Source organism: Mobula hypostoma, chromosome 7 (genome assembly GCF_963921235.1).
Source record: "Mobula hypostoma chromosome 7, sMobHyp1.1, whole genome shotgun sequence".
NCBI classification, from domain to species: domain Eukaryota; kingdom Metazoa; phylum Chordata; class Chondrichthyes; order Myliobatiformes; family Myliobatidae; genus Mobula; species Mobula hypostoma.
Window position 1 is genome coordinate 65950077 of NC_086103.1, and position 21440 is coordinate 65971516.

The window sequence follows — 21440 nt, forward strand, 5'->3', positions numbered from 1 at the left end:
ATGTCAAATATGCTTTTCAGCCCACCACCATTTGCAAGCTCGAGGAGTTGATCTCCTTCCCGCACTGACATGGATGACGCGCGGGTAATGACCTCGCGTGTGTTCGAGCTCAACTGTGGGCGTGTCAGGGAATGAGGAAAGGTGCAGCTGACTCATATCGCCAAATCATATCGTTTCCTTGCAGCCCGGTAGCGCATGCTTTGCGGCCCGGTGGTTGGGGACCGCTGCTATAATCCACACACACATATGTACCTTCCCATTCTTCTTCCGGGCCACTAGTATTGGGGATGCATAGGGGCTTCGGGACTCAGTGATGATCCCAGCTTCCTTCAACTTACACAAATGCTGCCGCACGTCTTCCACGTCTGCCGGGGCCAGTCGCCGCGACCTCTCTCTCAACGGGGTGTCCTCGGTCACCCGGACAGTGTGGCGAGTGCTCTTGGAACAACCCACATCAAACTCGCCAATGGAAAAGATACCTTCCAGCTTCAACATCTTCTCTACCAGCCTCCTTTTCCAACCCAGTGGCACCGGGGAGTCCCCAAAGTTGAACGACTCAGCGGTCAACTCTCCCCCAGTGTTCCTGACGATTACTGCCATCCTGCTCGCCTGTACAACCGAGGGCTTCTCCAATTCAGGCCTCACCAGCAGCCAGCAGGAAATCCCAACTCCCCCTCGTGGTCTTCCAGAGCGCCCACTTAAGAGGGCTTCGCCCTCAGGCATCCGGGAAACTTGGGGGTCCCTATCATTCTTGCTACTTCCCCAGGCCGTACCACCATTGGCTTCAACTGGGTGAACCACACAGTCGCTCGTTTAAATTCAGTATCCAGCCCTATGTTGCCGCGCACTTCCTCAAAAGCAGCTCGAAACACTGGGTGCATAGACGTCTCCAAAAAGCTCTCACCCGCCTTCTCCTTACAGCCTCCTCACAAGAGGGGTGTTGGTCCCCACCAGAATTGAAATGTCACCCTTTTCAACAGGGTCTGGACAAACCAGCACCACTGTATAAAGAACCTCAGACACTCCCACATCGGCCTCTGAGAACTCCAGTATCACTGACAGATAACCATTGTATGGATAATCACCAGCACTGAGACCCCAAATCTCCAGTGCATTGAATGGTGAAAAGGGTAAATACTTCAGATACCGGTTGTAAAACCAACAGTACAGTAACGTGACCTGCGACCCGGCATTAAGTATGCCTTTAGCGTAAATACCATCTATTCGTAGCAACACACTGGAGCGTGGTCCCACTAGGCCTTCAGGAATAGTGTCCTTTGCTTTTGAGAGTTTTTTGGTACATTGCTGGGAACGTTTTCTCCCAGAGACACCAGGATGTTCCCTCACTAGATCTCCTCTAAGTTTTCCCAATGACTCTCCCTGCTTAGGTACCCAGGGGCTCACTCTCCTTCTGACGTGACACCTGCTGCCAGCAGCCCTCCACACTGTTCGTCCCCTTGGGGAATCTGCCCCCCCCCATCAGCTCCATCATATGGGGGGGGGGGTGGTCACACCCGCTGATAACAGCCGGCATATCTCCGTTCTCAACTCTGCCACAATCTCCTCTACTGCTCCCCTTGGGTAGGTTATCCATGGTCACTTCACCGCAGGGGACTACTACCGAGGACTGTACCCTGCCGATGGAGTCCTCCCGTGCCTCCGCCGCGTTCTCCTCTTTCCATACCTCTCTGATCTACCTCTCCAAAAGATGGAGGGGAGCACATCTTACGAGACTGTCGGAGACCCCACAAAATCCAGTCATGGGACTGGGCACCCCTGGCTATCTGGTCCATTCTTAACTGATCCACCTCAGCCGCCTGAATGATCCCTCTGCACTGCAAGCAATTTAGCTGCCTCTCCAGTCGAAAAATAAAAGCAGAAAGCTTCTTCCCCTTCTCCTGACGCATGTTCTGAAACCCCACCATGAGCTCCATTGGGGCTTCCAGTCGGACCAAAAGCATTGTCCAGTGCTTGCAGATAATTGACAGCTGTCGCTACGGGGAGATTTCAACCTGACAGCTCTCACAACGTCAGCAGCCCGCCCATTCAAACTTTCAACCAATCTCTGTCGCTTTTCATCATCCGTGCACTGCCATTCATCTAACAACTGAGAGGTCCATTCCGCCCATGTCTCATACTCCTTCCCTTTAGGGGTGGGCATTATTCCAGAGAATAGGCGGAGCCTGCCATAGCTGGGACTTTGAATCTGATTTTTCCATTTATTTGCCAGAGAAGTAAGGGCAAGTCCACCCCATCCAGCGGTCTACCAAATCTCTCCATTCGCGTCTTCTCTCTTCATAGAGAGAGCGAGAGGGAGACATCTCTCTCCCTCTCCCCCTCTCCCCCTCCCGCCCTCCCCACGAAATCAACTGCTTCCAGATTCACCTGACAGGGCAACAAAATCCTGATTGGCTAATATGCAACCACAATCCTGTTATCTCCAGCCATAACCCAAACATTGCTGCTACAGAGAAACTGTTACTTCAGCAGTGAACATTACAAAAAAACCATTACATTAGCAGTGAAACCTTACAGCGCGTTACACTACTATATACACATCCACAGCATAGTAAATTTTAAACTGTCCCACTCAAGCCTAAAGATTTAATCACCGTAGAGAATTTCTTACTCTGTGGGATAACGTCTTTCCTGAAAAGTGTCAATGGCGCGGGGGTGGGGTGTGGTATCACTCAGTTTGGCAGGTGAGGTATGTGGCTGTACAATAATCTCAGTTTCTGGGACATCCACCATGAGCGTCGCAGGAGGTGACACTGGGACTGCAGGAACTGGTTCTGACAGCTATGGATACCTTTTTTCTGGATATGTTGGCATCCCAAACAGTTTATTGCAAGCTTCACTGAATGATGTGGAACATAATGTGTAAGTACAGTGTCTATGTCACTATTTCCTTTATCTTTTGGAAATCCACCTCACACTGCTTTATCCATTGCCATTTCTTCCTGCTCTGTAGTAGTGATTTCAAGGAGTGGAGCACAGTAGCTGGGTTTGGAAGGAACCCATTATAGTAATTGACAATTCCCAAAAAGAATCGCAACTGTGACACATACTATGGCTTCCGCACAAGTGCTTGAATTTTCTCAGCACACTTGTGTAATACTTGTGCATCAATGGTGTGACCACAGTAACTGATACTTGGTTTGAAGAATTCACACTTGTTGCATCATGCTCTGAGCCCAAAATCTTCTAATCTTTTTAATACTCTCTTGAGATTTTGGAGATGTCCCTTGTCATTCTTACCAGTAACAATGTTGTCATCTTAATAACACTCAGTGCCCGGGCAGCCTTGCAGTACCTGGTCCATACCTTTCTGCCAGAGTGCAGGTGCAGATATTACTCCAAAAATCAAAGTTCAAAGTACATTTATGATCAAAGTATGTATCCTTTATACAACCTTGAGATTCAAATCCTTACCAGCAGCCACAAAACGAAAAAATCCCAATAGAACCCATGAAAACAAAAAAGACCGAACACTAAATGTACGGAGGGAAAAAAAACAAAATCATGCAAAATATAAAAGTTAAGTAAATAGCATTCAGAACTAAAGTTCACAACAGTGAGTCCACAGAAGTCCGTTAGTTACAGGCCACAGCCTCAGATCAGTGCAGAGACAAGTAAACCTCACAGAGTAGCAAGCTGAACCCTTGCCTCCAGCCTCGACACCCTGACCTTTTCAACCTGGCCCGGTGCTTAAACCATCCAAACCTGGGTTGTTCCGCACTCTCGGACCCGAGCCCTGCCGCTTCGATACGCTCATAGGCCCAAGCCTCTACACCTCTATTTGGCCCTTACCCAACCTTTCCAATTCAGCTCGGTACTTAAACCAATCAAACCTCAGGTCTTTCCTTAATCTCTGGCACGAACTCTGCCTCGCCTCTGCTTACCTCACTTCAGTTTTGCCTCATCAAATTGCTTGGCAGTCCACTCCCGCAATGGCTGAACATTGGCTCATTATCCGCTCTCCGGCCCGAATCCCACCACCTTGATTCAGCCCGTACGTGCTTTGCCGCAACCTTCCTGCACCTTTGAGATTTCAGTTCACGCTGGAAAAATGCCAGGTCATACAGGTGGTTCAAAAGCTCAACTCTGACGGGGAACTTACAGGTTATTGCTTACAGTGATCATTTACCAGAAAAAGTGTCATTAATTAAGTACTTAGTCTTTTTCCTTATTTTATTTGCCACCAGCAAGTAGTCCAATACCATCTTAATTAATTCGCGATTTACTTCGGGGGTAAGCATGTTGTCTGTCTCTTGTTACCTTTCACATTAGAAATTTCAAGGCTACCCATTCCTGTGTTCACACTCAATCATCAGATTTTTTTTATCAACAGCATGCAAACTAGTACTCTTTTTGAAATTGTAACTTGACTTTTTATCTTCTCTGCGCAGCCCATTTATTTTTGTCTGGATGACATGCTCCTTGTTACATATGTGTCCTACTTTCTTGCATTTTCTGCATTTCTTCCAAGATATCAGCGAAGCTCGTTTCAGCAGGTTTGGTTACAGCAGTTGGCCTTCCAAGTGTGAAGGTTTCCTCTTTTATGTTACTGCAAAGGCGAATAAAATGGCTTCTCTGTACTGTTAACTGCTGAGGCAGTGGTTACCTATAGCAGAATGTTTGGGTTATAATTAGTGATAACAGGACTTGTATTCATTTGCTAACCAAATGGGATAGATGTTATTCTTTCTGTCTGTGTGAAAGCTGTTAGCTTGTGTGGGCCTGGAGGAGAAGGCGTGAACAGGATCAAGAGAGAAGACGTGGCTTGAGGAGAAGGTTGACAGACCCGCTGGGCCTGGGCTCGGGGTGGGAGCCCAGCGGTCGACGACAAGCAAAGGAGGATCAGCAAAAGGGAATCCATGAGCTCCAATATTTGTGCACTGGACACGTTGATGAGATTATTGGTGCCTTTTATTTGTTTTCCTTTTCTTTTGTTTCTCTACTAACCCCATACTTAAATATAAAATCTTAATCGTTTAACCACACATTGTGGGCTGAATGTTATTTCGGGGTACTGATGTTACACAGGGGACACAATATGTAGCATTCACCCAAACAAGAGTGCTAAAGTTTGGTCGGGGAGGAGGCACCACCTCCAAGATCATGCCACTAGATGCAACGAGTGTTACACAAGCAAACAGTATGCCTTTAAATCCAATACACTCAGCAAAATTGACATTCATTTCATTTGTTTCAAAATACTGCTCAATTTGTTTAGTAAACAATACCAAGTTATCTCTTGTGCAATCAAACTTGTCAATCTTTCCAATGTAGCCAGCCATTTCTGCCATTTTTAAAAATTTATCACCCATTACTCACTGTTTATGAACTCATTAATTTGTCCATTTTCTGCCTTTTTTCCAACTTGACTGTGTCTGTTTTCTTTTCTGAAGAAGCTTGTACTGCACTGTTTTCAGTACTCAACCATTTCTCAATACACATTTTTTAAAAATTCGTATATCGTGCTGAGCTTCAACATGTACATACTCATCTCAGGTTCATTTAAAACTTCCTCACCACCGCTATGTCTTGTAACTCCAAAACATAAAACTTACTGAAAGCAAAAAGACAGGAGCCCAGGAGAACTTGTCTTAGTTTCGTTTTTACTTTAAGAGAAGCACACGGTTATTAAGTGGTGACATGACAACATATACAATTCAAGTATTCTTACATATAACTCATAATGAATTATTTAAACAAGAATACTTAACAAAATATTTTTACAATATTACTCAACTACTACTTAAACATTAAATACACAACTGATTCACCTTCAAGCAACTGGACATTCAATGAAACATACACTCTCAGACATAACATAATCAGAACTCTGAAATAATAACCACCAACTGGGGCTCCTCAGTCTGAATTTAGGAGTAGGGGATGGGTAATTAGCAGGAAACTGCTTTGATAATGTTTAGCCATCTACCATGAAAATTAATGCATATCAAAACTAAAATCTCAGGGCTTGCGTGGTTTTGCCTTTTATATCCTTACTTATTGGCGCTTCCATTTTTTGTGATATGCCTTTGTTTTTCTCTCCAAGTTTGAATTCATGCTTTCTAATATTCAAGCTTTCTTTTTTACTTCAGTCATAAATCCTGAAGTACATTTTTCATCATTCATTCTAAAAGTTTATTGGTATCTTCTTAATGAAGAATGAGCCATTGCACTTCTCCTCAGAGTTAACTATATCCCCAAATAATGCTCTAGATATTTGCAGTTTTGACCACAAAATTTAAATTACTAATATAAATTGTGGACTGTGATCCCAGCACCAATCCATCTGCAACCTCATGTGGTACCTTCTATTATGATAAATATTTACTCTTCACTGCTATTTTCCGATGTTTCTCTTGAACACAGCCAACTATCCATTCTGCTCCTCAATCCCCAATTCCACATACTCTGACCTCATTCATTAACATGTTATATGGAATAATATTAAAAACGTTTCTGAAATCTAGACAACATACTGTACATGTTCTACATTACCCTTGGATACTGTACATTTTCAATACAAAGTTGACCATGCATACTTTCTTATGACAACTTGATAGTAAATGGTTTACAAAATGCTATTGAAAATGTTGGTAGTAAAGTTGCCAGTGTTAGCTCAAGAGGCTAGAATTGGCAGAGATTCACAGACCTGGAGGATATTAATATCAACAAAGCTGGGGATTTTAATACTGATACACTGCGCAAAAGAAACACAATATAGGTCAGCCAGTATAGTGTTGATGGATGTACAGACCTTCGTGTAAGTCAAAAAATAATAGCAGTGTCTGGAAAGACGGTACAGGGGTGCTTGAAAGTTTATGAACTCTGTAGAATTTTCTGGTATTTCTGCATAAATGACCTAAAATGTGATCAGATCTTCACGCAAGTCCTAAAACTAGATAAAGAGAACCCAATTAAATAAATAACACAAAAAATATTATACTTGTTTATTTATTTATTGAGAAAAATGATCCAATATTGCATGTATTTGTTACAATAAGTATGTGAACCTTTACTTTCAGTAACTGGTGTGACATCCCTCCCCCCACCCTTTGCACAGCAATAACTTCAACCAAAAGCTTCCGATAACTGTTGATCAATCCTGCATGTCGGTTTGGAGGAATTTTAGGCCATTCCTTACAAAGCTGATTCAACTCTGAGATGTTGCTGGGCTTCGCTGCATGAACTGCTTGCTTCAGGTCCTTCCATAACACTTCTATCTGATTAAGGTCAGGACTTTGCCTCGGCCATTCAGACCACAAATTTTTCTCTTTTTAAAGCATTCTGTTGTTAATTTACTTTTGCCTTTTGGGTCATTGTCTTGTTGCATTATCTAACTTCTATTAAGCTTCAGGTGATGGCCTGTTATCCTGACATTCTCCTGTAAAATATCTTGCTACAATTTTGAATTCATTGTTCCCCAACAACTGCAAACTATCCAGGCCCTGAGGCAGCAAAGCAGCCCCAAACCACGATGCTCCTTCCACCATGCTTCAGAAATGGGATGAGGTTTTGGTGTTGATGTGTAGTGTCCGTTTTTCTCCAAACATACAAATGTGCATTTCTGCCAAAAAGTTAAAAGTTTTGTCTCATTTGTCCACAGAACATTGTCCCAGAAGTGTTGTAGAACATCCAGGTGATCTTTAGCAAACTTGAGATGTGCTACAATGTTTTTTTGGAGAGCAGTTGTTTCTTCTGTGGTTTTCTTCCATGAACACCATTCTTGTTCAGTGTTTTTCTTATAGTGGACACATGAACAGAAGCTTTGGTAAGTTCTAGAGATTTCTGCAGGCCTTTTGCTGTTACCCTTGGGTTCCTTTTCACCTCCTTCAGCATTGCACATTGTGCTCTTGGTGTGATCTTTGCAATATGTCAACTCCTAGGGAGAGTTGCAACAGTACTGAGTTTCCCTCATTTGTAGACACTTTCTCTTACAGTGGACTGATGAACACTCAGGTCTTTAGAAATGTTTTTGAAGCCTTTTCCAGCTTCATGCACCTCTACAATTCTTCTTCTAAGGTTCTCTGAAAGATGTTTTGATGGAGGCATGGTGCACATAAACAGATCTTTCTTGAGGAGAGCAGGCTCTGCCAGTAACCTGACTGTCTCTATGTGTCTGTGTGTGTGTTTTATAGGGTGGGGCACCTCTACAACTCACACCTCTAATCTCATTTCATTAATGTAAACACCTGACTCCAAATAGCTTTTGCAGAAGATATTACCCCAGGAGTTCACATACTTTTTCCAACAAATACATATAATATTGGATAATTTTTCTCAATAAATAGAGGAACGAGTATAATGTTTGTTATTTATTTCATTGGGTTCTATGTATCTAGTTTTAGGACTTGCATGAAGATCTGATCACATTTTAGGTAATATTTATGCAGAATTAAAGAAAATTCTACAGGGTTCTCAAACTTTCTAGCACCACTGTATCTGGAAAACAGACAGGAGTTTGTTGGAATATAAACTCCAAAGGCTACAAATGCATGCAAAGTATTTATTCATCAGGACTGATGAGGGGTCTTAATCTGAAATGTCAACTGTTCATTGCTCTCCACAGATGCTGCATGACCAGCTAAGTCCCTCCAGCATTTTGTGTGTGTTACTCTGGATTTCCAACACCTGCAGAATCTCGTATTTACAAAACGTACACAATGGATTGATTTTCAGCAGGAGATAAGTCAAGGGAAGGAGTTATTTAGGTAATGTTAAAGAGCTGGAAGGAGCAACAGAAATAGCAGTGGGAGATCATATTTGCACAGGGATCAGAGGAAAATTTGCTTTGGAATTCCCAACATTTAACTGGAAAAAAGTCAGATTTACTTCCCTTTAATCTTTCACTCATTTCCCCTATATTCCATCACTCACTGCCCCTTTCTGCTTGAGTGCCCACCCCACATTTCTCTGGTGTTCTCTCTTAACCTACCATATGGTAACTTACTTGGCCCAGCTCAGGAAATTGACCAGGATCTGCATTCAGGCCTTCAACTCAGCTGCAGATAGGAAGTTCCAAAGACTGTAAGAACACTGAGCATGTGTCAAACATACTGATTCCATTGGATCACTCAGAACAAAATCACCCAAGTAGATCAATGAGTATTGTAAAAATCATGTCAAAAACCATGTCAAAATCATTGATACATCAAAAATAAGAAAGGACATTTTAAATTTTGCATAGTCATTTAGGAAGTAATTCGTGATCTTGACAAGAGCCACTTTGGTATTGCACATTGTGGAAAAGATGAACAAAAATTTGACAACAGAACATTTTCAAACCTTTGAGTGGAAAGGGATTTGAGATAAGCATCTGATTTGTAAAAGAGGCATAAAGCTTTCTCTTCCAGGAAGCTTGAAGGCAGCTAATTAGAAAAATAGGCACTGATAATCATGGCAGCAAGGCCACAGGGTGAAGGGGAGTGCAATGGTTGTCTGGTCCAAAGCTGTATTATTCATCCAGGAACAGCCGAACATTTCAATATGACTTTATTTCTCCATCGTCCCTTATCCTCCAAATTTCAGTTCTTGAAATTAGTTTCCTAATAATTATCTTGTTTTCCAAAGTGTATGAAACTTTAATCTATGATTGCATTGCTCCCAAAGGTTCAGCACAATTGCAATTTGTGATTTCTCATGGGATCTTAGCATTCCTAATAAGAAAGTTGAAATTTCAAGAATAGCCCAGCAAATCAATATAAATTCAGCAGTTCATATTGTTTAATATGCAAGCTGATCAGTCATTAGGATTATGAAAGGAAAGAAATGTTTAAAATAGCTAGATTATGATCATTCAAATATAATGATCTAAGAGGCATTGCAACACTCAACTACAAATTTCTTTAAACCAAGGACATAACATTCTGCATAGATAGGGTGGTTTACTGAAGGGTACTTCAGGGGCCTCTACTTCAGTAATGGCACAGAAAATTAGAACTCCACAAATTCTCAAGTCTGAAGAGAATGCCCAAATACTTTTCATCTTTGCTTCTCAATGAACATATCAGGGACATTCTGTACAAACATAAAAAGTAGTAATTGCTTTAATAGCAAACATATTCAAGGTTACATGATTAGTTTTATTTCTTCCATGTACATCGAAACATACAGTGAAAGGCTTCGTCTGTGTTAACAACCAGCACAGTCCTAGAAGTGTGCTGGTTCAGCCCTCAAGTACCGTTATGCTTCTGGCACCAACATAGAATGCCCACAACTCGCCATTTGTCTTTGGAAATGTGGGAGAAAACCAGAGCGCTGAAAAGGAAACACGCGCAGTCCCAGGGAGAACATACAAACTTCTTACAAACACCAGCAGGAATTGAACCCCAATTGGTGATCACTGGCGCTGTAAAGCAATGACTAGTTTCAGATCTTTTAGAATGTCCTGAGGCAGTTTGTACCCAGAACAAGCCTGAGATGACTGGAGTGTTACTACAGCACATGCTGTCTTGACATGAGAGGGTAGGCAAATAGGCGCTCTTCCTCTACCACTGCTGTCACAGACAGAAACAGAACTTACTCTGAACTACTGACTAGCCACTTTGGAAAAAATCTTCTTCACCAGGTCTCTACAAACTTAAGCAATTTTAACCGGATGCTAATGGAATTCAAATTAAATGATTTTACTGTTTAGTCTTTGTATTCATGCTCTACTTGAGTGATATTGAAGAATGGCATACTTCCGGAACTGGTCCAGTAAGTCTACCAGAATATTAGCACCAAGTTCTTGAGAGTTTGCAATATTTTGTTAACTAAAAAATGTAATCCTTTTGATAGGAATCATAAAGTTATTTCCATTTAGAAGGCTTGAATATGACATTATATCTGCCTTGTTGAATAGGTACAAAAGTAGTAAGACGCAGAATAGTTTTGCCAACAAATTATACTTTTCCAAGAAATCTGATTCAATGGAAATTAACAGAGTAGAACCATAGAAGCTATTCATCGTATTAGGTCACAGTTATCTCTTTGCTAGAGCAATTCATTCCTCTATTCTCTCACTGAAACACTGCATCTTATTTTACTTCAGATACTTAATGAATTTTTCATGAAAGTTGAAATGTTGGCTGTGATAATGACAACAGATAAAGTTCTCCATGCCCTCTGTATGAAGGTAAGTATAAATTGATAACCTGTCATCGACAGCATTTCCCTATTCACCAACTCAAAGCTCTAACTTTAAAAGCCTTATTAAACATTCTCAGAGTTTGCTGCAATTGAAAAAGTACTTAATTTTTTCTTGTATAACTATACATTTATTCCTTCTAGCATTCTGGTAGATTTCCATAGTGGAAGGTCTTACAATTCTGAATATAATTCAAACTTAAGCACAGTTTAGTCTTAAGGTGTTTTATGTAACAAACACTTGACTCCAAACTAAGCACGACTCAAGCATTATATATTGAAGGAATCATAGATACCAATACTGATTTAGGATTTGATTGTGTGAATGTATGTGTATGGGTGTGGATGTGGAAGGGGGTGGGCAGTGATTGGGACTGAAGAGATCTAAATAGTTTTCCAAATAAGTAATCTAAAAGTCTGTGCTTTTTCTACACATTTGCAGTAATTAGCAGAAGAATCCTTTCTATATATTCTCAAGCGGGTTCCTCACTTGACAACCAGACAGGTTGACAGGTCTTGTTTCAAATGCAAGGGTAAGATGTTGAAAAGCAGATAGAAGTAAATAGGGTTCCAGTGAATGAGAAATTCCAGATTACGTAAAGATGATGAACTGAGAAGAAATGCCCCTACCTCTCTGGGCCAACAAATAGATGTTCTTTCAACGGCTAGCACTTCATTAGATAAAAGTAAATGGAATTCAGTCCTCAGTTAAAATGGAGGACAGTCCTCAAGAGACCTTACTGACAATCGAGCCTTTGGGAGCTGATTGGCCATCCCTCCCCTGACCCTTCTCCTCTAAAGTTCAGGCTGGGTTTCCAGTATTACATTTTCAATATTTTAAACTCCTACCTGACCCAAACCTGCCTGTGTGAGATGGCCAAAACTAATTTTGTGTAGAAGAGGGTAGTTTTCAGTTTGCGAAATAAATGGATTGTGCCAAAAATGCTTAGAATACAATGTGGAAAAAAAATTACAGGGTAGAATGACTATCATAGAAATTATTAAAATTAATGGGATTAATATTGTCCAGCTCATGATGGCTTCCCCCAAGGACACTAAAATAATTGTTGCAAATACTTTATTCATTATTTCCCAAGACATTTGAGGTTAAATAATTGTGCCCATGAATTAGAAAATTACAGTACATCAAAAGAGGTAGACTATATGGGCTTTGTAGCAGTGCAGCAACTGTAGGATCAAGGCTTCAGGCGCTCATGCAAGGGTGTTATATACTTTGCACAATGGAAAGTGGGCCATTTGGGATTAAGGTCAGGAGCAAAGGATCAGAGATAACAAATTATGGTGGGTCCATTAGGAAGGTATGTAAATGAATAGATGGTAGATTGGGGGAAACTTGATACTGAATCAAGAGTCTTCCTTTCTTTTTCCAATTTTTTTATTGATTTAAAACAAAAGTGTGTATACAAACAAGAGGAGAATATCTCTGTATATATGTCAGTAACAGTAGTACAGAAGGTGAAATAAACAATATCAGAATCACACATAGTGTTGATCTACAAAGTATAAATTTGATATAGAATGTATAATACAGAAAAAAAGTAATTCATTCTCCTCTTATCAATTTATGTAGAAAGGAAGGACTATTAGAAATTTTTATATATTAAAAAAAGAAAAAACTATTCTAAACAGAGAAAAAGGACTGAGCAGTCCATCCTGACAGAAAAACCAAGAGAAGAGAGACTCTCTGATCAAATCCAAGGTTCTGAAAAAATAGCTGGAAGAGAATCAATACAAAAATCAGATCATATGAAAATATTAAATAAAAGCTCGTCAGATTTCTTCAAATTTAAAGGATGCATCCAAAGCCCGACTTCTTATTTTCCCTCGACATGACAGAGAAAAGCCAATAAAAGGCGGAAAGAGGGTTAGGGTCCTTCCATTTAAGTAAAATGGCTTTCCTAGCCAATAGAGTTGAAAAGGCTATCATCCGCTGAGCGGAAGCAGGAGTACATCCTGCTTCCAATGGAATAATCCCAAGAATAGCTGTAAATAAGTTTGGTTGTAAATCCAGATCTAGCACTCCTGATAAGGTTTTAAAAACATCCTTCCAAAAATTCTCCAACTTTTTGCAAGACCAAAACATGTGAGTTAAAGTAGCCACCTGAGCATTACATCTATCACAAATAGGATTCACACTGGGAAAAATACGGGCTAAATTTATACTTTGACATATGTGCTCGATGCACTACCCTGAACTGTATCAAGGAATGACGGGCACAAATAGATGAAGTATTTACCAGATGAAAAATTTTACTTCATTGATTATCTGAAAGTAACTCTTGAAATTCCAATTCCCAGGCAGCTTTAATTTTATCGTTAGATATCATTCGTAAAGTTAATAGCCATTTATAAATTGTAGCTATTAATCCTTTTTGGAGTGGTTTAACCTGGAAGAGGGTACCTATTATATTAGATAGATAAGCGGAGGGATAACTTGGAAGCAAAGTATGTAGAAAATTCCTAATTTATAAATATCTAAAAAAGTGTACATTGGATAAATCAAATTTATCCGCTAGCTGAATCAAGAGTCAAAGAGTCATAGCGTTCTACAGCACAGAAACAGGCTCTTTGGCCTATGTAGTCCATACCTCACTGTTATATTTCCTTAATCTCATTGACCCACACCTGGACCATAGTTCTCAATAACCCTCCTATCCATGCACATATCAAAACTTCTCCTAAATGCTACAGTCGAACCCAGATCCAGCTCCCCTGGTAGCAGTATCCTCTATAGTTCCCCCTCAGGTTCTTCTTAAATATTTCACCTTTCACCTTTAACTATGACTTATTCTAGTCTCACCCAACCTCAGTGGAGAAAGCCTGCTTGCACTTGCCCTATATATGCCCCTCATAATATTATAAATCTCTATCAAATCTACCCTCATTTTCCTAAGTAATTAATTACACTCCAAGGAATTAATTCCTAACCTAGTCAACCTTTCCCTATAACTCGGGTCCTCAAGGTCCAGCAACATCCTTGTACATTTTCTCTGTACTTTTTCAATCTTGTTGATATCCTTTCCTACAGTTAGTTGACCAGAACTGCACACAATACTCCAAATTGGGTCTCAAAGACAAGGATCAGAAGGTCATAGAATCAGGGTCAAAGGGATGATCAGAGGGGTCAGAGAGGCCTTGAAATAATGGGTTGGGCAGTGGGTCAGGACAACAGAAGGCAGACATCCCACCCTGCAAAAACTCATTTCAGGGGGGTAGCACCATCAATTTCTGGGAGAGGTGGAATGTCTGCAACAGAGTAGCTCCTGAGCAGTTAGCCAGCTAGTTTAAATAACGTTAGCTCTGCTAATAAACAAATGACACCTGTTAAGCCCGCCTCAACATGTCTTTTACAGTCTTAACCCACCATGGGCAATAGAAAAGTCACTGCTGCAAACAGTGCAGCGAGCAACACTGTCATTATTTTGACCCCTATTAGGCAGGGGTACACTTTAGGGTAGTCTGGGGTGACCTACGTTTTATATTTTCTTTTTTTGGAACACTCTGCCATGGTGTGCTCTCTCTCTCTCTTTCTCGTGGCCGCTCTTGCTTGCTTTCTCTCTCGCGTGCTCTCTCTCTCGTGGTCGCTCTTGCACTCTCTCTTGCTCTCTCTCTCTCTCTCAAAAAAATTGATTTCCAGGATATTCTATATAATTTGCGGGCATCAGGGAGCCACTATTAATATGCGGGAGACTCCCGGAACTTCCAGGACAGGTGGGATGTCTGAGAAGGTAGTCGATCAGAGAATGAGTTGGGCTTTGGAAGACAAGGTGAATGGAAGATTGAAGGCATGGGTTCAGGGTACAGAGGTTGTAGGTTTGGAAGGGGAGTGTAGTGGTAGAGAAGCTGATGGATTATGGCTATATAAGAAAGCAAATCCACTTTGCTAGCAAGACATTGTTTTCCTGAATACGACTAGTGTTGGCTCCCAGGACACCTCGGTCTGACTTCCCCCATATTGAACCCATGAACACTACCTTATTATTCCTTATTTTTATGCACTTTTTTGTTTATGGATTTTTATGTCTTTGCACTGTACTGCTGTTGGAAAACAACAAATTTCATGCATTTTTCAGCGATAATAAATCTGGTTTTGACTGAAAGGGCATTTAATGTGGAACTGCATCATACTACCAAGACTGAAATGGAAATAACGTAGGGAGCCCAAGACTGACTCACATCGTGGTGTGGCCATTCACATTTCTGGAGAGAGGCAAAATAACTCAGAAATGGTTGCAGTCACATTTCACTCTCAGAACACCAAACAATATCAATTTTCATTTTGTTTTAAATATTGACAGAACAGTGTTATATTGATTTTTTTAAACCACGATTCTAATTCCTCATGATGGAAAAGTAACATAAGGAATGTAGCCTGATAAACTTACAAACAGTTGATCAATCATGCATTTAAAAAAATCCCCTAGCCATAGTACTGTTCCACTGATTAAAATGGCAGTTAGCACCCAAGCAATTGGTAGGGTCCTTTGTCGCTGGTGAAAGTCAATACCCCCAAGCAGTCCTCACCAAATAATATCAACACTGAACCAATAGCAAGAGTAAAATGCATATTAAAAAGATGCTGCAAAGAGATTAACTGCTCTATCATTGAATTAATACCAGTCAGTGGATGAGCTTCCAGCATTAGGCAATTTTAATAGCACCCAGAGGAATACTGAGGCATCTTTTACTGAAAGCTCATTAATATCCTTAATAACCAGAGTAGATTTATGAAAAAGTCATGCATTTTGCTCCCACTTTTTATGGAAAATGAAAAGTAAAGCAAGAAAAGGAGAAAAGCTGCCATTTTAAACTTTGCTCAGTTTTCTCTGTTTCAGTACCGTAAGATCATACAGCCCAAAAACAATCCCTTTGGCTCACTGGCCATGAAATAACCATCTAGAATAATCACATTTTCTAGTATTCAGTTCATAAACTTCTATGCCATTGCCTTTTCAGTGTTCAATCTAAATACTTAAATGTTGCAAGGGTATCTGCCTCTATCAGCCCCTCAGGTAATACATTCCAGATTTCAACTCCTACATTTTAACTTAAACATGCATCCACTAAACATAGACAATTCTGCTCAGGGACACGCGCACACACACACACAAAATGCTAGAGCAAATCGGCAGGTCAGTCATCATCCATGAAAATGAACAGTCAAAGTTTCAGAGCGAGATCCTCCCTTCTTCAGGACTGGAAAGGAAGGGAGATAACCCAGAATAAAAAGGTGGGAGGAGGAGATAACACCAGAATAAAAAAGGTGGGAGGAGGAGATGCAGGATAGCTTGAAGGTGATAGGTGAAGCCAGATGGGTGGGAAAGGTAAAGGACTGAAGAGGAAGGAATCTGATAGGGAGGAGAGTGATCTCTGCTAAGGGGAAAACACTTTTTGCCATTTAATCTCCCTTTTCCCTACCGCTCCACAATAGTTTTGAATAACCCAATCAGATCTTCCTTTGCCCTCCTCTGTTCAAATGAAAATAGACATCACCTCTTCAGTCTCTCCTCATAGTTGAAACAATCCATTCTAGGCAACATCCTGGTAAGTTTCCGCACACCACTGAGTTAGATTACACTCCTTCCACAGTGTAGTGACCAAAACTAATGTGGTCTAACTTATATTTTACCTAGTTGTAAAATAACTTCCTTACTGTTTTCCTCAGTGTTGGGGCTAATAAACAAAATTATCTGAGTGCATTCTTAACCACCTTATCTACCCGTGCTTTTAGGGATTGCTGCAGAGATACACCAAGATCTGTGTTCCTAGTGTCCTACCATACATTAAGAATATCCTATCTTTACTAGACCTTCCAAAATGCATTCTCATTTTTCTCAGAATTAAATTCCATCTATTATGGCTTTCCATATGCACCTCTCTTGGGATCCACTTTTTTTTAAATAATTTTTATATGAGATGAATTAATGCAAGACTAAAGTCGTAGTTTAATCATGTGTACTTTTTTAACAAACCCATGTATTTTCCACAGTAAGTGGTGATGCATCCCCACTTACTGGCAGAAAGCAGTATAGCTGTTGCATAATGGTGTATCATCTTTCTCATTGTTCATTGGCTACGTGTTAGCACATTCCCAAGTGATGTAAATATGCAATCATTGATTGGTTTATTCTTATCCAAGGAAGTTCTCTTAACTTGATCATAAAGCTGATTTTACAGATGCAGCATCTTTTTTTTAAATGTTTTCACCCTCCCCATCTTTGTTTTTCATTGGAGCTCTGCTCCTCGGCTCTTTACTTAGTTTGCTTAGTATTTGTATGTTTGTTTAAACTTTAAAATAAATGATCAATAAAAAATAAAACTCCTATTTCTAGACCCCCAGAAGAATCCTATGGATCAGAACAACAGAGGACCAACACCTTCTATTGTACTAATTTCCATTCGATTAGATAACGCAGAAACTGACCCTTCAGCCCACAATGTCTATGCCTAACTAATCCCACCTGCCTGCCCAAGGGCTGTATTGCTCTATTCTTTATTCATTCATCTGCCTGTCCAAATGCCTCAAACATCATATCCACTTCCATCACTGCCCTTGAAGCAATAAACCACTCTTTTAAAAATAAATTCATTCCTTATAAATCTCCTTTTAATTCTCTCAACCCACCAGAATTTCCTGCAAAATTTCAAGGGAAAAGACTGACTACCCTGGTCACTTTTATTTTATAAAATTTGCTACCTGAGCAAGTTAAACAAACACTGCCAAATATTTTATGTACCATTGAGGAAGTACAAAAACCCCACACACACACAGAAAACAAATAAAGCAACCTCAATGAAATTTATACCCAATATGTTATAGAAAACATATTGGTGCCATAAGGACAGAGATTATCGGTAGCTTGGAGTAACAATCAAAGTGACTGACAGTGATACAGGAGTACTTTATAAATGCAAGCTCAATATTTGTTATTAAGTTACAACTTTATAATGATGTCAGTTTGTATATCTGATCACAACATATAGATTGAAACCAATGCTTTCATCAATAAACACCTACTGAAGAATAACCTACACTGTTCAGCTACTGTGAAAATTACTCACTAACAAGCCTCATCACAGATTGATATAAACATGACCTGTAGGAGCTGAATGCTCAAAGAATGAATGCCATTGTCTACTGTCAGCCTAAGCTCAGTGATAGGACCCATGCTTCTGAGTAAAGCCCTTAACACTAACCACTTAGAAATGGAAATGCAGCAGTTAGCATCTTTTACAATCACACAGCTTTGTGTCAGATATAAATCATGCTGCTGGTTGGCACTTCAGTACTGAGTGAGTGTTACATTATGGCAGGTGTGTTCTTGTGCTTGGCACGTTTAACTGATGCCTGTCGGGTCCACACTATATACCATCCTCTAAATTTCAAGGGAAGTTCTGGTGTCCTGGAGTTAACTCTCAAGTGACACCTAAAACACAAGTGCCTTAAGGTTGGATCATGTACTAAAGTGCAACTGGATATCAGTACTTTTATATGTAAAGTTCAAATATCCAGCCCTGATCAAAGACTAGGAAAACTGGACCTGACCTTCCTATCAAAATGTGCGCCAGAACAGGCCAGGCATTTAGTATGCATGATACAAGCTGACATCATTCGCCATTTACGTCACTGCGAGGTAAAATTAGATCATACTGTTCTACTTCACTAAAGTCACTGGTCAATCACTAAGGAGCATGACAACAGCCTATTCACCACAGAAGCGTGATTTTTAAAGGGCTGCTCTTTCTTATAAATTGATTTGTACTTGAAATTTTATTTTAGTGTAACTTACTAATGCTTTTGAAGGCTTTACCAGTGACTAGGCTTTAACAAGAGGGCACAGCCTCAGGATAGAGGGGCGCCCTTCCAAAACAGAGATGCAGAGAAATTTCTTTAGCCAAAAGGTGGTGAATTTGTGTAATTTGTTGCCACATACAGCTGTGGCGGGCAGGTCATTGGCCATATTTAAGGCAGAGATTGACAGGTTCTTGATTGGACATGGCATCAACAGACATCCCACGCTGCAAAAACTCATTTCAGGGAGGTGGCACCATCAATTTGCGGGAGACTCCCGGAACTTCCAGGAGAGGTGGGATGTCTGCAATAGAGTAGCTCCTTAGCAGCTAGCCGGCTACTTTAAATAACGTCAGCTATGCTAATGAACAAATGACACCTGTTCAACTCACCTCAACATGTCTTTTACAGTCTTAACCCACCATGGGCAATAGAAGTCACTGTTGCAAACAGTGCAGTGAGCAACACTGTCATTATTTTTGACCCTTATTAGGCAGGGGTACACTTTAGAGCAGTCTGTGGTGACGTACATTTTATATTTCCTTTTTTCGGAACACTCTGCCATGGCGCGCGCTCTCTCTCTCTCGCGCGCTCACTCTCTTCATCTCTCTTTCTCTCTCTCTCTCTCTCGTGGTCGGTCTCTCATTCTCTGTAGCACTCTCTCTCTCTCACTTGCTCGCTCTCAAAAAAATTGATTTCCGGGACATTGTATATAATTTGCGGGTATCAGGGAGCCACTATTAATATGTGGGAGACTCCGGGAGAGGTGGGATGTCTGCATCAAAGATTACAGGGATAAGGCTGGGAACTGGGGTTGAGGAGGAGATACAAAAAATAAGGGTCAGCCATGATTGAATGGCAGAGCAAACTTGATGGGCCAGATGGGCTAATTTTGCTATGTCTTATGGACTACACTAAAAGAAAACTGGGCACACCAGCTGGTCATCTTTCTCTGAAGAACAGCAGTAGAAATCCACTGATATCCATGATATGCTGGCCAAAATATCAACAGCTGATTCCCCCCTGTAAATGCTGCCTAATATGCCGAGTTAGGTTAAGATGGGGAACAGCTTCTTTCCCCAGGCTGGAAGACTACTAAACTCACAGCCACCATCCAGGTTTCACCACGCATAAAGCGCCAGTAGCATTACTTTCAAAATGTGTCATAAATGCACCTTATTGTTTGTTAATTTACTAGTGCAACATTGCTTCATGTGTGTGAGTTATACGTGTGAGTACTGTGTTGTGCACCTTGGTCCAGAGGAACGTTGTTTTGTTTGGTGGTATACATGTGTACAGTTGAATGACAATTGAATGAACTTGAAATTTAGCTTGAGTTCCTCCAACATTTTGTGTGTTGCTCTGGCTTTCCAGCATCTGCAGAATCTGTTGTGTTTATAACCAGATTTTAGTGCCTACTTACCTACCCACGCAAGGAGTTTCTGATTCTCATCCTGATCCTACTGAAGATTCATCGAGAGGATGCTTTAACACACTTTAGCATATACATGACGACTTGTCAAAGAACAAAAATAAATCATTCATTCCAATTGAATTAGACAAGACATAGGAGCAGAATTAGGCTATTCAGCACATTATGTCTCCTCCACCATACCATCATGGCTGATTTATAATCCCTCTCAACCGCATTCTCCTGCTTTCTCCCTGTTACCCATGATGCCCTGACTAATCAAGAACCTATCAACCTCTGCTTTAAATATACTCAGTGACTTTCCACAGAGTAAAGAAATTCCTGACTAAAGAAATTCCCCATTACCTCTATTTCTAAATGGGCATCCCTCTATTCTGAGACTGTCCCCTCTGATCCTAGAATCACTCACTCCTGGAAACATCCTCTCCACATCCACTCCATCCACACCTTTCAATATTTGATAGGTTTCAATGAGATCCCCACTCATTCTTTTAAACTCCAGCAAGTATAGGCCCAGAGCCATTAAACTCTCCTCATACATTAACCCTTTCATTCCCAGAATCATTCTTGTGAACTTTTCTGTACCCTTGCCAATGCCAGAACATCCTTTATTTATTGATTGGTTGATCGAGATTGGGCCTTCCAGCCCTTCAAGCCACGCCACCCAGCAATCCCACAACTTAATACTAGCCTTATCATGGGACAATTTACAATGACCAATTAACCTACCAACTGGAACATCTTTGGACTGTGGGAGAAAACCTGAGCACCCGGAGGAAACCAATGCAGTCACGGGGAGAACGTACAAACTCCACGCTGCACCACACCGACCCAGTGTTGCACACCGGCTCTGATGTCTCTCTCCTGGCAGCTGAAAACAGTTGACACCGTGGCTCAAGGCCCTTGTTCGCAGCTCCCCCGCCATCTGCTAATAAGTCAGTGAATCAGACTGGCAGCATCCCACATTAATGATGTCCAAAAGGGTCTTGTGATCACACAAAAGCAACCAAGACTGGCACTTGCTATTAGACCACATCTCATTTGCACACCGAC

At 40.9% G+C, this 21440-nt stretch overlaps 1 protein-coding gene and 1 long non-coding RNA gene across 4 annotated transcripts in view; one reads left to right on the forward strand and one right to left on the reverse strand.

The window, feature by feature from the left end:
• Positions 1–21440, forward strand: part of LOC134349358 (uncharacterized) — a 195740-nt gene that overhangs the window by 135260 nt on the left and 39040 nt on the right. The window contains exon 3 of the long non-coding RNA XR_010018651.1: positions 11048–11131. This is a non-coding gene — a long non-coding RNA (uncharacterized LOC134349358). The remainder of the gene's footprint in view (positions 1–11047; positions 11132–21440) is intronic.
• The window catches only part of nsg2 (neuronal vesicle trafficking associated 2), a 102071-nt gene that overhangs the window by 39468 nt on the left and 41163 nt on the right, over positions 1–21440 (reverse strand). The window lies entirely within an intron of this gene.